This window comes from Panicum virgatum, chromosome 5N (assembly GCF_016808335.1).
Source record: "Panicum virgatum strain AP13 chromosome 5N, P.virgatum_v5, whole genome shotgun sequence".
NCBI lineage: Eukaryota > Viridiplantae > Streptophyta > Magnoliopsida > Poales > Poaceae > Panicum > Panicum virgatum.
In genome coordinates, this window is record NC_053149.1 from 29656803 (window position 1) to 29672864 (window position 16062).

The following is a 16062-nucleotide window of genomic DNA, read 5'->3' on the forward strand; positions in this document are numbered from 1 at the left end:
TTCCTCGCTTCCATGGCGGGTGGCCGGCCCCTCCCTCGCGCAGCGGAGCAGAGCTCCTAGAAGACCGCGCACCGTCCCCTTCCTCCTCCCTCGCTCAGCAGAGCAGAGCTCCTAGAAGACCGCGCGTCGCCCCCTTCCTCCTCCCTCGCGCAGCGAAGCAGAGCTCCTTGAAGACCGTGTGCCGTCCCCTTCCTCCTCCGCCGTCCTCGCAGTGCCCGCCTGAGCTCCGCCTGCTCGCGCTCGGCCGCAGCCGAGCTCCGCCGTCAAGCCTGTCCTCCGCGGGGCCATGGCGGCCGGCATTCGCCATCCCCTGCTCCCTCCGTCGCGCAGCGGAGGTGAGGCGAGGCGCCCCCATCGCCGGCGCCACTCCTCCCCCTCCGCCCCCTCAGCTCGCGCGCGCGCGCCGGCCGCTTGCAGTGGAGGCGTGGCGAGGCGAGGTGCGGCCGGAGAGCCGCGAGCTCGCGGAGCTGAGGTAGCACGCGCTCGGGCCATGGCGGGCTCGCGGAGCTGCGGCGGCGTGCGCTCGGGCCACCGGCGCACGAGGTCGACGGCCACGCGGTGCTCTCTGCCCCCGCTGGCGGACGAGGGAGGGAGCAGAGTAGGGGCGGCGGCACGGGAAGGACGCTGGAGGAGGGGATGGGGAGGAAGAGAGAGAGAGAGGCAGTCCACGTTGGATCTAAGTCCATGTTGGATCCGAGTTGGCCGTCCACGTAGACGGTCAGAGGCAGTCGGAGGCGTTTTGGACCTCAAGTGACTCACTTAAATAGATCCTGGACCTAAAAATGCATTTTCAAAGTTTATGGACCTGAACAGAACGGCTCAACTAGTTTAAGGACCCACAGTGCATTTTACTCTTGATTATTGAAAGCGCATGAGTTTAGTGGGGTTATTTAGATAGGTGACATTACAATTCTGCCGATTTGGAGATCTACCATTGGAATTCAACTAATAGCATTGGCACCATTACAATTCGATACTTATTTGAGATATGCCATGCTTTACACCAGCAGCACGTCAGGCCCACCTGCAGGTGTATTCGAACCCGTATTGCCCAAGCTGCCCCTGATACAAGTGGATAAGATGTTCTCAGCCTATACCCACCTGCTAGCGAGTCCCCCATCCCCACTCTCCCTTCAACTCCGACCCAATCCCTAACCCTAGACGCGGTGATTGGAGACGGCGACGGTGGCGGCGGACGAATCCATTCTTCTCCAGTGATGGAGAGCGAGGCGGACTGAAGACAAGGAAGGCGGGCAGCATGGACGATGGAGCAATGAGGTACCGATATTGAGCCTGTGTGTAGATGACTCGTGGTGGGATTAGAATGGATATGCGCTGACTTGCGGTAGGATTAGAAGGGATTTGCTCGAATGTAGTAGGATTGAGTGTCGTTTGACTTGATTTTTCCTCATCGTTGCTTGCTGGTAGAGTTGACTTGGGTTTTTCTCTTGTTCGGTTGCTGCTAGGGTTGACATGTTTTCTTTAGAGATTAAAGTTGAAGGTTTTGTCACCACTACCAGTGATGGCGGTAGAACCTACAGTGAAGGCAAGGTTATTAAGTGGATGTCTAGAGAAAAATCCCAACAAAAAGAAAGTAAGATGTAAGAGGTGCAAAGGGCATGGACACTTTGAAAAGACCTACAAGCTGGTAGAACCAAAAGAAGATGAAGCTGTAGAAACTGAAACTAAACCCCAAAATAAGAGGTAATATTGCTTGAGCTTGTTAGGTTCCTTAATAATTCTTGCCAAAGTTTTGTTTTCATGATTACATATATATTTGTGCATTCTAGGACGCGACAAGAAGATGAGGGCACTAGTGAAGCACCTCAACAGAAGAAGAAAAAGAAGGCACCGGCCAAGAAGGCACCAGCCAAGAAGAAGGATACACCCAAGAAGAAAAAGACACCAACTAAGAAAAAACAGAAAAAAAATTAACTGCTCCACCACCTAGAGTTGTTAGGAGCCTGTTGGATTGGCTTAATCAAGGCATCGACAACTGAAGCACCTCAAGTCAACAACTTTGTTTATTTTGTTAAGTTTGTGAACATGTCTGTTATTTTATCCACTGAACTTGTAAGGCTTATATGTGGCCAATTTGTGAACCTTTATGCCAAATGAACCTGTTAGGCGCTTCTATGGCCACTCTGTGATGTTATCTGAACCTGTAAGGTGATCCTGTGCCTGTGTTGTGTGAACTCTGTGAATCTATGATGTCGGTACCCCAGGACTGGGGTACCCCCTCTTGCTGTGTCTAGGCAAGGATCTTGTAGTTATCCTTAACTACATCCAAACAGCCGGACCCCTGCGGTCCGGAGTCCTGTTCTCCCAGTAATGGCCCGGACCGTTCCACAGTTGGGAAGGGTCCGGAGACACCACGTGTCCCGGAAGAGGCAGGAACTCGTGCGCGAGCAGCCGGGGCTCCGGACCTCCCAAGGAGACCGGACCCCCACAGGGTCCCGGACCCCTCATGGGTCCCGGACCCCTGTATAATAACCGGACCCCTCACTAAGGGAAGAAATCGGCACCCCGCGTCGGGGTGGTCTGGAGACGCCACGTGTCTGCAGGATATGGCCGTTTGGGTTTCCATACTAACATTCACCCACCATTGCATTCATTGCGGTAGGTGGACGTCTGCATTGATATGGCAGAAGCTGAGGCGTTTCATTGACCAGGGGACACTATTGATCGCGTATTACCAAGGCAGTGGAGCCGCTGGCGCCGCCCATACCGCATCTGCCAGCCTGCCGTAACAGATGGATACGACGGCTCGGCTTCGCCCATTATGACGCTACATAATAGCCTCAGCAGGCCACGCTGCAAGCTACGCTACTCCAACGGGCGCCTCGCTGACGGGACAAGAGAAGACCCCCCTGAGTCAGAGGAGCAGCAGTACGCATATTGGAGGAAAGATTCGCTACCACTGTGGCCACAGTCACGTTGGGCCCACCTGTCGGGGCATCAACGTCCTATGTATCCGCTCCCCCTTGATCTATAAAAGGAGGGGGCGCCGCTAGAAGACCTAAGGCTGGGCAAGAGCCAAGGCCAACAGAGGATAGGTTCATACACACCACCAAGAACAATACATTTCCCAGTGGACGTAGGGTATTACGCTCCGGCGGCCCGAACCACTCTAAATCGTGTGTTCTTGAGTCCTTGTCTCAGCATAGATCCAGCCCCATCGCCTAGTACTTCCCCGAGTACTCCCTCACTGGGAATAGGTGGGTGCGTTCCGCCACCCGGCTGTGGGTACCCCTAGAAACCCCACAACATTTTGGCGCCGTCCGTGGGGACCGTCAGGCGCAGGTTGGATCTTCAGGCCTCTGGGCTGTGTTCTTCCTCTGCAACGACGAACCTGAAGATGAAGGAAGGCAGGGCCACACTCACTCCACCTGTCTTGGCACCGGCGCGGCAACGCCCTCGGTGCGGCGGCGCACGACAGCGACGCCTGCTGTGCGTCGCCACTGCGACACCTCGGAGCCGGCGTAGCGGCGCACAGCGGAGGCGCCGCTGGGCGCTGCTGCCCCTACGTCGACTCAAGGTTTTCACTGAAGCAACGGCCACACCTCCTCTGCGGTGGCATGGTGTCGGCTCAAGGCTTCCTCTCAACATAGAGCCTGGAGCCGATGGCCATCCCGGAGGAAGTGGACCGTGTCGTCCTGCCATCTCCAGCACCGGAGATCCACCTCAGCGTTGCTCGGTGCTGCTGCAGACAGGACCCCGCCACCTCGCGCGGGGGCCCCTGGCGCTAGCACCAAGGACAAGCCGGCGAACGACCGCACTTCTCCACGCGTCGCACCGGTCCATCTGCTGCGCAAGGGCTCTGGTTTCCATCGGCAACGGCGACGGCAGGGGGAGGGGGCCTCTTCCATTCAAAGCCAAAGAATTTGTCTCATGCCATCTAAGCATGTGACAGCTCTTAAGGCAAGGAGGGGTCCCCCGAGCTCCCGAGGTGATGCTGGATGATGCGGTTCAGGCACGTCCAGGGCGCCTTCACCTCCGAAGAACACATTGTGCAGCCGTAGGTTACTCCTAAGAAAAGACTAAGAGAATTCCTCCTTTGTAATAACGTGGCACCTACGTGTGTGTCCAAAGCGGTCAAGGTCCGACCTTGTAAACCCGACCTCTGGCCCTATCACACAAACAGGCAAAAAACGGTCCGGAGCGGTGGAGGTCCGACCTCGTAATCCCGACCACTGATGTATACCGTGACAACCACAATAATAAAGGAGATTTTCTTTCTCAGTTTTACCTAGGCTCCACCCTGATTACATTTATTCGCCTTGGTTTAACTATTCTTTCCTCTTGAACGGAGTTTTCCTTGTTGCTAACAATCCAAGTTAAGTTGCTAGCTTATGGTCAGGTGAAGACACCCCTTCTAGCTGGAAGGCAGTCCGGACCCCTGAGGACCTGCTCTGGAGAAGTGGTGCTTGTATCCTGGGGTAGAGAAGCTCCGCGTAGCTTAGCCTGGTAATGTACCCTAAGTTTACGTACTTCACTACCCTGTTACAAGTACTCTAGTATCCAGGACTGCTGTCCTTAGAGGTCCCGGGCTCCCTTCTAGTATAAGGCTTGGTTTCTTTACACCTTACTATGAGGTCTGGTAGCATGCTTCATCAGATCGTCAGCAACGGTCGCTCCAAGTCCACTCCGGTGGCCCGCTCCGGCGGAGACCGCTCGCCACGGTCGCTCCAAGTCCACTCCGGTGGCCCGCTCCGGCGGAGACCGCTCGCCACGGTCGCTCCAAGTCCACTCCGGTGGCCCGCTCCGGCGGAGACCGCTCGCCACGGTCGCTCCAAGTCCACTCCGGTGGCCCGCTCCGGCGGAGACCGCTCGCCACGTTCGCTCCAAGTCCACTCCGGTGGCCCGCTCCGGCGGAGACCGCTCGCCACGGTCGACAAAAGCCGGGTCCGGGAAGTGGTGGTTGCTCCCGGAGCGATCCGAAGTCTGTGTAGCCGCTTAGCTTGGTTCCGTACCCTAAGCCTACACCTTCGTCGCCCTATGGAGAGCACTCTAGTACCTAAATCTGGCAACAGGTGTACCGGCCTCAGGGGTCCGGGACTCCCGCTCTCTACACGAGCACATCAACGCGATCAAGTTGCGTAGAAACACATCCTGATAGTGGCCCCACCCGCGGGTTCGTACCTCTCCCGAGGTGGGCCCGGGGGCCACTGTCGGTACCCCTAGGACTGGGGTACCCCCTCTTGCTGTGTCTAGGCAAGGATCTTGTAGTTATCCTTAACTACATCCAAACAGCCGGACCCCTGCGGTCCGGAGTCCTGTTCTCCCAGCAACGGCCCGGACCGTTCCACAGTTGGGAAGGGTCCGGAGACACCACGTGTCCCGGAAGAGGCAGGAACTCGTGCGCGAGCAGCCGGGGCTCCGGACCTCCCAAGGAGACCGGACCCCCGTAGGGTCCCGGACCCCTCATGGGTCCCGGACCCCCTGTATAATAACCGGACCCCTCACTAAGGGAAGAAATCGGCACCCCGCGTCGGGGTGTTCTGGAGACGCCACGTGTCTGCAGGATATGGCCTGTTTGGGTTTCCATACTAACGTTCACCCACCATTGCATTCATTGCGGTAGGTGGACGTCTGCATTGATATGGCAGAAGCTGAGGCGTTTCATTGACCAGGGGACACTATTGATCGCGTATTACCAAGGCAGTGGAGCTGCTGGCGCCGCCCATACCGCATCTGCCAGCCTGCCGTAACAGATGGATACGACGGCTCGGCTTCGCCCATTATGACGCTACATAATAGCCTCAGCAGGCCACGCCGCAAGCTACGCTACTCCAACGGGCGCCTCGCTGACGGGACAAGAGAAGACCCCCCTGAGTTAGAGGAGCAGCAGTACGCATATCGGAGGAAAGATTCGCTACCACTGTGGCCACAGTCACGTTGGGCCCACCTGTCGGGGCATCAACGTCCTATGTATCCGCTCCCCCTTGATCTATAAAAGGAGGGGGCGCCGCTAGAAGACCTAAGGCTGGGCAAGAGCCAAGGCCAGCAGAGGATAGGTTCATACACACCACCAAGAACAATACATCTCCCAGTGGACGTAGGGTATTACGCTCCGGCGGCCCGAACCACTCTAAATCGTGTGTTCTTGAGTCCTTGTCTCAGCATAGATCCAGCCCCATCGCCTAGTACTTCCCCGAGTACTCCCTCACTGGGAATAGGCGGGTGCGTTCCGCCACCCGGCTGTGGGTACCCCTAGAAACCCACAACATATGAATTTCGACTCTCTGTGAACCTGATGTCGAAATTTATCTGTGCCTGTGTTGTGTGAATGTGAATCTATGAATTTCGACTCTCTGTGAACCTGATGTCGAAATTTATGAATTTGAACTATCAATCTGTTCACATTTTCATACCACATCACATTTCATTTCATAATTTCTTTAGAAGTTCAAGCCATCCAGTACAAACATATACATCACCACATTGCATTCACTTTCAGAATAATGTCACTAAGATGCCAAACAAAAGGCCTGCGAGGTCCTATTTTGCTTCTCCTCCTGAGCCTGTGCCTGCGTTTCAGTGCACCTGTGACTCTACAGCTTTTGATTGATGCTGGGGCTTGCAACACTAGCTGGTTCTTGCCCGCCGCTGCTGCTTCTTGCTAGCCGGCCGCAAGGGGCCACACAACAGATGAGCTCGCGAGCTTGCCGACGGCTCCATGCAATGGCGACGACGACGGCTTCCAAGTGCCCACACCGGCACCAGCGGCAGCAAGAGTGTCGCTGTGCATGCCCTGTTCGCCTCACCGAGGCTGTCGCCGGCCGTGGCGGCATAACGGCCTGCACGGCCTCACGGACGCGCTGAGCTGCAGCGACCAGGAAACGAACTGGATCGTCCTCGCCGCGACGTCGCCGTCCCTACTGGTCAGGTCGTGCTCCCTAGATCCGTCAAGAACAAGAGCTCATTGATGCCCTTCGCGCCTGAACTAGCCCCTGCGCTCGAACTGCTCCCCACCATGACGAATCACTGGGTCAATCACCAGTGACGAAATGGGAAGAGGAATCGCCGGCGACTAGTTGAGAAGAGGAAGATAACGAGAGGGGCGACTAGGTCGACGAGATAGAGGAGAAAGAGCGCGAGGGGACCGGCACATCTTATCCACTTTTATCCACTTGTATCAGGGCAGCTTGGGCAATACGGGTTCAAATACACCTGCAGGTGGGCCTGATGTCGCTGCTGGTGTAGAGCATGGCATATCTCAAATAAGTATCGAATTGTAATGGTGCCAATGCTATTAGTTGAATTCCAATGGTAGATCTCCAAATCGGCAGAATTATAATGGCACCTATCTAAATACCCTATAATATATAGGCGACTATCGGTAGAAACACCCAATCAAATCCGTCTCTATCACCACTAATACTAAGTGAACACTCAATTTAGTAAACAACAAAAAACTAATAATGAACTTGAAATAAAATTACTGAACACTGAATAAGTCACAAATACGTATAGACTGATAACACTACTGAAAAAACGCACATTCGTCCGCGGCCGTTAGTACCGGTCACGGCTTTGGCCGGTACTAACGTGCAAATTTAGTACCGGGCCAAAGGAATAGTGGCCATTGGACCCTATTAGTACCGGCTGCTAGCTCTAGCCGGTACTAAAGTATGCCACCGACAGGCTCTGACCTCCGCCTGCAACAGCTAGTGACAATTTAGTACCGGCTGGAGCCACCAGCCGGTACTAAATTGCCGCCAGGAAACTTAGTACCGGCTGGTGGATCCAGCCGGTACTAAATGTGGTGCGGTAGTATCGGCTCGAGCCACCAACCGATACTAATGCGCCCACTATAAATTGGCGCCTTCTTCCTCCCCGAGCCCGAGCCAGTGCCATTTCACCAGAGAAGCTCGAGCTCGGGGTTGTTGTTCCCCTTAGAGAGTTGCCGCCATTTTTTCAAGTTTTAGTGAGTGTTCTTGTCATCCAAGTGCGCCAAAGATTTGCAACTTCATCATCTCTTCATTGATAGTCTTTATTCTTGGTTTTATGCTCCATAGTTAGAGAAATTTGTGACTTTTGGAAATATTGAGGATGAGCATGATTTCTTTGATTTATGCAATGATTTGAGATATATAGAACCGATGACTTGAATGTGGGAGTAGGTTTATTGGCTAGGTTGAATGTGGATAATTTATAGACATATTTTTCAATCATTTTCTATATATTAGAAATGACCGTAGCATATTTTTTAATTTTACATTCAGATGAGCATGTGGATAGTAGAAATTTTTAGAATGAGTGTAGACACTTCATGTGATTGTAGTAGATATGACCATAATATGGATAGTTAATTTTTTATAATGAATTATTGAAAGTGCACCTTTAGTACCGGGCCGCCCGACCGGTACTGTTGTGGGGTTTCTAGGGGTACCCACAGCCGGGTGGCGGAACGCACCCGCCTATTCCCAGTGAGGGAGTACTCGGGGAAGTACTAGGCGATGGGGCTGGATCTATGCTGAGACAAGGACTCAAGAACACACGATTTAGAGTGGTTCGGACCGCCGGAGCGTAATACCCTACGTCCACTGGGAGATGTATTGTTCTTGGTGGTGTGTATGAACCTATCCTCTGCTGGCCTTGGCTCTTGCCTAGCCTTAGGTCTTCTAGCGGCGCCCCCTCCTTTTATAGATCAAGGGGGAGCGGATACATAGGACGTTGATGCCCCGACAGGTGGGCCCAACGTGACTGTGGCCACAGTGGTAGCGAATCTTTCCTCCGATATGCGTACTGCTGCTCCTCTGACTCAGGGGGGTCTTCTCTTGTCCCGTCAGCGAGGCGCCCGTTGGAGTAGCGTAGCTTGCGGCGTGGCCTGCTGAGGCTATTATGTAGCGTCATAATGGGCGAAGCCGAGCCGTCGTATCCATCTGTTACGGCAGGCTGGCAGATGCGGTATGGGCGGCGCCAGCGGCTCCACTGCCTTGGTAATACGCGATCAATAGTGTCCCCTGGTCAATGAAACGCCTCAGCTTCTGCCATATCAATGCAGACGTCCACCTACCGCAATGAATGCAATGGTGGGTGAACGTTAGTATGGAAACCCAAACGGCCATATCCTGGAGACACGTGGCGTCTCCAGACCACCCCGACGCGGGGTGCCGATTTCTTCCCTTAGTGAGGGGTCCGGTTATTATACAGGGGGTCCGGGACCCATGAGGGGTCCGGGACCCTGCGGGGGTCCGGTCTCCTTGGGAGGTCCGGAGCCCCGGCTGCTCGCGCACGAGTTCCTGCCTCTTCCGGGACACGTGGTGTCTCCGGACCCTTCCCAACTGTGGAACGGTCCGGGCCGTTGCTGGGAGAACAGGACTCCGGACCGCAGGGGTCCAGCTGTTTGGATGTAGTTAAGGATAACTACAAGATCCTTGCCTAGACATAGCAAGAGGGGGTACCCCAGTCCTGGGGTACCGACAGTGGCCCCCGGGCCCACCTCGGGAGAGGTACGAACCCGCGGGTGGGGCCACTATCAGGATGTGTTTCTACGCAACTTGATCGCGTTGATGTGCTCGTGTAGAGAGCGGGAGTCCCGGACCCCTGAGGCCGGTACACCTGTTGCCAGATTTAGGTACTAGAGTGCTCTCCATAAGGCGACGAAGGTGTAGGCTTAGGGTACGGAACCAAGCTAAGCAGCTACACAGACTTCGGATCGCTCCGGGAGCAACCACCACTTCCCGGACCCGGCTTTTGTCGACCGTGGCGAGCGGTCTCCGCCGGAGCGGGCCACCGGAGTGGACTTGGAGCGACCGTGGCGAGCGGTCTCCGCCGGAGCGGGCCACCGGAGTGGACTTGGAGCGACCGTGGTGAGCGGTCTCCGCGGGAGCGGGCCACCGGAGTGGACTTGGAGCGACCGTGGCGAGCGGTCTCCGCCGGAGCGGGCCACCGGAGTGGACTTGGAGGGACCGTGGCGAGCGGTCTCCGCCGAAGCGGGCCACCGGAGTGGACTTGGAGCGACCGTGGCGAGCGGTCTCCGCCGGAGCGGGCCACCGGAGTGGACTTGGAGCGACCGTGGCGAGCGGTCTCCGCCGGAGCGGGCCACCGGAGTGGACTTGGAGCGATCGTGGCGAGCGGTCTCCGCCGGAGCGGGCCACCGGAGTGGACTTGGAGCGACCGTTGCTGACGATCTGATGAAGCATGCTACCATACCTCATAGTAAGGTGTAAAGAAACCAAGCCTTATACTAGAAGGGAGCCCGGGACCTCTAAGGACAGCAGTCCTGGATACTAGAGTACTTGTAACAGGGTAGTGAAGTACGTAAACTTAGGGTACATTACCAGGCTAAGCTACGCGGAGCTTCTCTACCCCAGGATACAAGCACCACTTCTCCAGAGCAGGTCCTCAGGGGTCCGGACTGCCTTCCAGCTAGAAGGGGTGTCTTCACCTGACCATAAGCTAGCAACTTAACTTGGATTGTTAGCAACAAGGAAAACTCCGTTCAAGAGGAAAGAATAGTTAAACCAAGGCGAATAAATGTAATCAGGGTGGAGCCTAGGTAAAACTGAGAAAGAAAATCTCCTTTATTATTGTGGTTGTCACGGTATACATCAGAGGTCGGGATTACGAGGTCGGACCTCCACCGCTCCGGACCGTTTTTTGCCTGTTTGTGTGATAGGGCCAGAGGTCGGGTTTACAAGGTCGGACCTTGACCGCTCTGGACACACACGTAGGCGCCACGTTATTACAAAGGAGGAATTCTCTTAGTCTTTTCTTAGGAGTAACCTACGGTTGCATGCTATACAGCGTGTTCTTCGGAGGTGAAGGCGCCTTGGACGTGCCTGAACCGCATCATCCAGCATCACCTCGGGAGCTCGGGGGACCCCTCCTTGCCTTAAGAGCTGTCACATGCTTACATGGCATGAGACAAATTCTTTGGCTTTGAATGGAAGAGGCCCCCTCCCCCTGCCGTCGCCGTTGCCGATGGAAACCAGAGCCCTTGCGCAGCAGATGGACCGGTGCGACGCGTGGAGAAGTGCGGTCGTTCGCCAGCTTGTCCTTGGTGCTAGCGCCAGGGGCCCCCGCGCGAGGTGGCGGGGTCCTGTCTGCAGCAGCACCGAGCAACGCTGAGGTGGATCTCCGGTGCTGGAGACGGCAGGACGACACGGTCCACTTCCTCCGGGATGGCCGTCGGCTCCAGGCTCCATGTTGAGAGGAAGCCTTGAGCCGACACCATGCCACCGCAGAGGAGGTGTGGCCGTTGCTTGAGTGAAAACCTTGAGTCGACGTAGGGGCAGCAGCGCCCAGCGGCGCCTCCGCTGTGCGCCGCTACGCCGGCTCCGAGGTGTCACAGTGGCGACGCACAGCAGGCGTCGCTGTCGTGCGCCGCCGCACCAAGGGCGTTGCCGCGCCGGTGCCAAGACAGGTGGAGTGAGTGTGGCCCTGCCTTCCTTCATCTTCAGGTTCGTCGTTGCAGAGGAAGAACACAGCCCAGAGGCCTGAAGATCCAACCTGCGCCTGACGGTCCCCACGGACGGCGCCAAAATGTTGTGGGGTTTCTAGGGGTACCCACAGCCGGGTGGCGGAACGCACCCGCCTATTCCCAGTGAGGGAGTACTCGGGGAAGTACTAGGCGATGGGGCTGGATCTATGCTGAGACAAGGACTCAAGAACACACGATTTAGAGTGGTTCGGGCCGCCGGAGCGTAATACCCTACGTCCACTGGGAGATGTATTGTTCTTGGTGGTGTGTATGAACCTATCCTCTGCTGGCCTTGGCTCTTGCCCAGCCTTAGGTCTTCTAGCGGCGCCCCCTCCTTTTATAGATCAAGGGGGAGCGGATACATAGGACGTTGATGCCCCGACAGGTGGGCCCAACGTGACTGTGGCCACAGTGGTAGCGAATCTTTCCTCCGATATGCGTACTGCTGCTCCTCTGACTCAGGGGGGTCTTCTCTTGTCCCGTCAGCGAGGCGCCCGTTGGAGTAGCGTAGCTTGCGGCGTGGCCTGCTGAGGCTATTATATAGCGTCATAATGGGCGAAGCCGAGCCGTCGTATCCATCTGTTACGGCAGGCTGGCAGATGCGGTATGGGCGGCGCCAGCGGCTCCACTGCCTTGGTAATACGCGATCAATAGTGTCCCCTGGTCAATGAAACGCCTCAGCTTCTACCATATCAATGCAGACGTCCACCTACCGCAATGAATGCAATGGTGGGTGAACGTTAGTATGGAAACCCAAACGGCCATATCCTGCAGACACGTGGCGTCTCCAGACCACCCCGACGCGGGGTGCCGATTTCTTCCCTTAGTGAGGGGTCCGGTTATTATACAGGGGGTCCAGGACCCATGAGGGGTCCGGGACCCTGCGGGGGTCCGGTCTCCTTGGGAGGTCCGGAGCCCCGGCTGCTCGCGCACGAGTTCCTGCCTCTTCCGGGACACGTGGTGTCTCCGGACCCTTCCCAACTGTGGAACGGTCCGGGCCGTTGCTGGGAGAACAGGACTCTGGACCGCAGGGGTCCGGCTGTTTGGATGTAGTTAAGAATAACTACAAGATCCTTGCCTAGACACAGCAAGAGGGGGTACCCCAGTCCTGGGGTACCGACAGGTACTAAGTGGCGGCCCACTTAGTACCGGCCAGGCGGTATCGGGCCGGTGCCCGATACAAACCGGGGGTTCCGGCTCGGTACAAATAAAGGTTTTTCCAGCAGTGTAAGCATCCTAGGCTGCCTAAGAAAATTACTGAATATTGAATAATTCACGAACACTTATAGACCGATAAACATCCTAGGCTGCCTAAGCACCTAGGGAGAACTCCCTATCTCTAATAGAAGTAAGAGCGGAATGGTGTAAAGATATATGTGTCTCATTCTTTAGCCCCCCTCTCATATTTTTAGGGAGGAGCAATGGAGCCTTCACGCAGCGTTTGCAGCAAGTGTAGCACCTAAACCGCCATAAGGAAGCTTGTTAGACCCGGGGCCACAGGATCTCTAACGTGGTACGGATCACTGCCATAAGGAAGCTTGTTAGACCCGGAGCCACAGGATCTCTAACGTGGTACAGATCAGTACTAGATATGGAATGGGGCATATCCTATACCCATACATCATGTAACTACTCGTGCAAATCTAGAACTAGCCGGATTGGATAGAAACCACCCGAGTAGTACTCGCGAAGGACTCTAGGCGCCGCACCGACCTAGAGTTTCATGTAACCCTTCTCTCCCGGCCTATATAAGAGCGGGCAGGGACCCTCCAAGGCATAGCCTAACAGATCAATTCCCGTCAAGCAATACAAACCACACAAGACGTAGGGTATTACGCAACTCGCGGCTCGAATCTATCTAAACCCTTGTGTTGCTTGCACCATCATATTTCTGATCTCGGTGATCCTCTATGCGACCAAGTACTACCTGAGGGTATTTCTAGGTGTATGTAACGGTAAAACACCGAGAACTGCCCCATGGTGCGGCAGATCACCGACGATCTCGTGGTGAACTCGATGGCAGTAATCATCAACCGGGTGAGTTTGTTCCAAATATTGATACTAGATTGATCTAGTTTCTTTATGGCAACTCATAATTTTTTCTCTCTTTCTTTTTTAAATCTGCTTGCGGACAGTGTTCTCCTCCGATCAAGCGCAAGGTGCTACACCGATGGAGCAGTGCAGTGCGCACGGGTGGTGGAGCAGGCAGCTCTGCCCTAGTGAGTATCGCGCTCGCACCAGGCCTCCCCGCCGTGGCTCGATGCGGGGGCACGCGTCCCATCGTGAGAAGGCCGCCTAAGTTGCAGGAGCAGATCGGTTCAGCAACTCGCCTGGTCAATTTACTGCCTAGCGCTAGCGGCTTCGTCGAGTCGCTGAATCAATCAAATATTGGAGGGCAAACTGCTACTCGCACATCTAAAGAGCTACCAGCAAAAATCAAGATGCAACAATTTCGATCCCACGAGGATGCTTGGTGACCCGTTGATGACTACTTCAACTACTTGTCTCGACTAGTTTACATTAAAAACCAGCCGAGAACGGGCCTTACAACATCGACAACTAATCGAAAATGACTCCGACTAGTCGGCTTCACCAATAGACCACTACTACATTATTCTTTTCAGAGATGGTTGAAAACTATTTTTAGAGGCGAGCAGAGGCAACCGCCTTTGAGCAATCATCTCTGAAAAATGAGGCATTTTCAGAGGCGGTTGCTCGCCCGCCTCTGAAAATCGAACTGAAAAACAAAAAAAGGGATGGGCCCACTGCGGCCACCCACCGCCGCTGCTCCAGCCCGCCGTAGCCGCTACACGCCGTGGCCACCACCCACAGCGGTCGCCCCCGCCCGCCGCGGCTGCGCTGGATCCGCCGCCGTACTAACCCAGTGCGGGAGAGAGGGAGGGAGGGAGAGAGAGTGCGGGAGAACTACGGTAGAGAGAGAGAGAGTTAGGGTTAGGATTTATTATATACTCCTCTTAGCAACCGGACTCAATTGAGCTTCGATTAGGCCGGACCATTAACTGAGGCGGACATCTATAACATGTCTGCCTCTAAAAATAGGGGTATTAACAGAGGCGGTCACATTAAAGGTGACCACCTCTGTTAATTGATTTTGTGAGGCGGTTTCTAAAACCGCCTCAGTTAATAAGAAATGACCGCATTTGTTAATGTTGAGTATTAACAGAGAGTTATTTTTTGTGCTCGCTGTTGACGGTCTAATTTCACTCGTTTTGACTGTCAACTCCGGCATGAAAGCCATACATTAAAGTAGAATTTATGGTAGCTTAGGATTATTTATTAACAAATTTCACAAGTGTTGGTTTGACAATGCATGTAGGTGAAATTGAGCTTAAATTGGAGCTAGATGGCAGGTCATGATCCGAGGGACAAAAGTTCGACGAATCAGAGCGCAACACGTGTCATCACATGGATCAAAGAGCCCACCAGAGCAAGACAACCAACGTTCTAGAAGCTCAGGCGCGTGGCAAGATCGAGGGGACCCACCAGGAAGCTTCCTGGACAAAGGCGGCGGCCAGTGCTGGGACCCACTAGTCGGCCGACTGGTGGGCCCAGCCACCGACCTCCAGTTTTGGTCAGCAGATTCTAGGAAGCTTCCTTAAGTTGGTTTGGGGTGCCTCACCTGCTGCAACTCGGGCGAGAATACGAGACGGAGGGCTAGAATAAGGACACACACATCTCACACCCCTTCTCTCATCCTTCACTTGGAGCTTGGAGTTCTTCCTAGGAGCTTAGGCAGCCTAGGAGGTTAAGGAGAAATAGGGACAGAGTGAGGAGAAGCCGGGGGAAGTGCCGGACCTGTCGGCACTCTTCTTCGCTTGTACCTCGACGGATGCTTATAAATTTGTAAGTTCACAGTTTGTAAGTGTTCGTTACTACCTCAGTTTCATAATTTACATTACAAGTTCATGTTAGTAGTTTCATGTTGTTTACTAGTATATAGTAGTTATCTCTAGTCTAAGACTCCTGATAGAGATAGATGTTCTTGGCCGAGATTAGAGCTAGTAAACGATAGTGTAGGCATGGTATCTAGACTAGACTTTATGATTTGATTGTTGTGCCTCCCACGGTTTGTAGAGGTAGCCTCAGGTGGTGACAGTCCTGTTTAGTGCCATCATAATCCTCCACGTTCGGTTGCATGATAGAAGCCTATGACGGAACTTCTGGTCTGACCAAGCAAAGCCGTCGTCTGACGTTTGCAGCTGATTTTTAGTCCGATCTTACCTTGATTCTGAGTAGTCCTCTCTACCCCTTTGATCCTACCGGTGCTGTGTCCTTGGTTGAGCCTGAACCTTAGATATTATACTCATGTTCCCTTGGATTCGATAACCCTTGGAATACTTTGAGGTGAAAGTTACAGCGGTATCCGTACGCTTGCGAATTCTTTCCCGTGGGCTGCTTTCTAGCGCTGTTGCTGGTTAATCTAGTAGCGACACTAGGAAGTGCCAACAAGCTTTCTGGCGCCGTTGCCGGGGAACGACAGCTACTTTATCTTAGGACCCAGCTCATCCTCGTATCTTTTTTATTTTCCAAGTCATCATCCTCGCAAATTGGTCACTTGCACCGTATTGTAGAATGTCATTTAAGTTGTGTGAATAGAAGAACATTTGACA

General features: G+C 54.4%; 1 long non-coding RNA gene across 1 annotated transcript; it reads left to right on the plus strand.

Annotated features, from left to right (window-relative positions):
* The first annotated feature begins 1090 nt into the window (after positions 1-1090).
* Positions 1091-2161, plus strand: LOC120673373. The gene is made up of 3 exons (XR_005674636.1): positions 1091-1278; positions 1467-1704; positions 1791-2161. It is a non-coding gene; the product is annotated as an uncharacterized LOC120673373 (long non-coding RNA).
* Positions 2162-16062: the final 13901 nt, after the last annotated feature.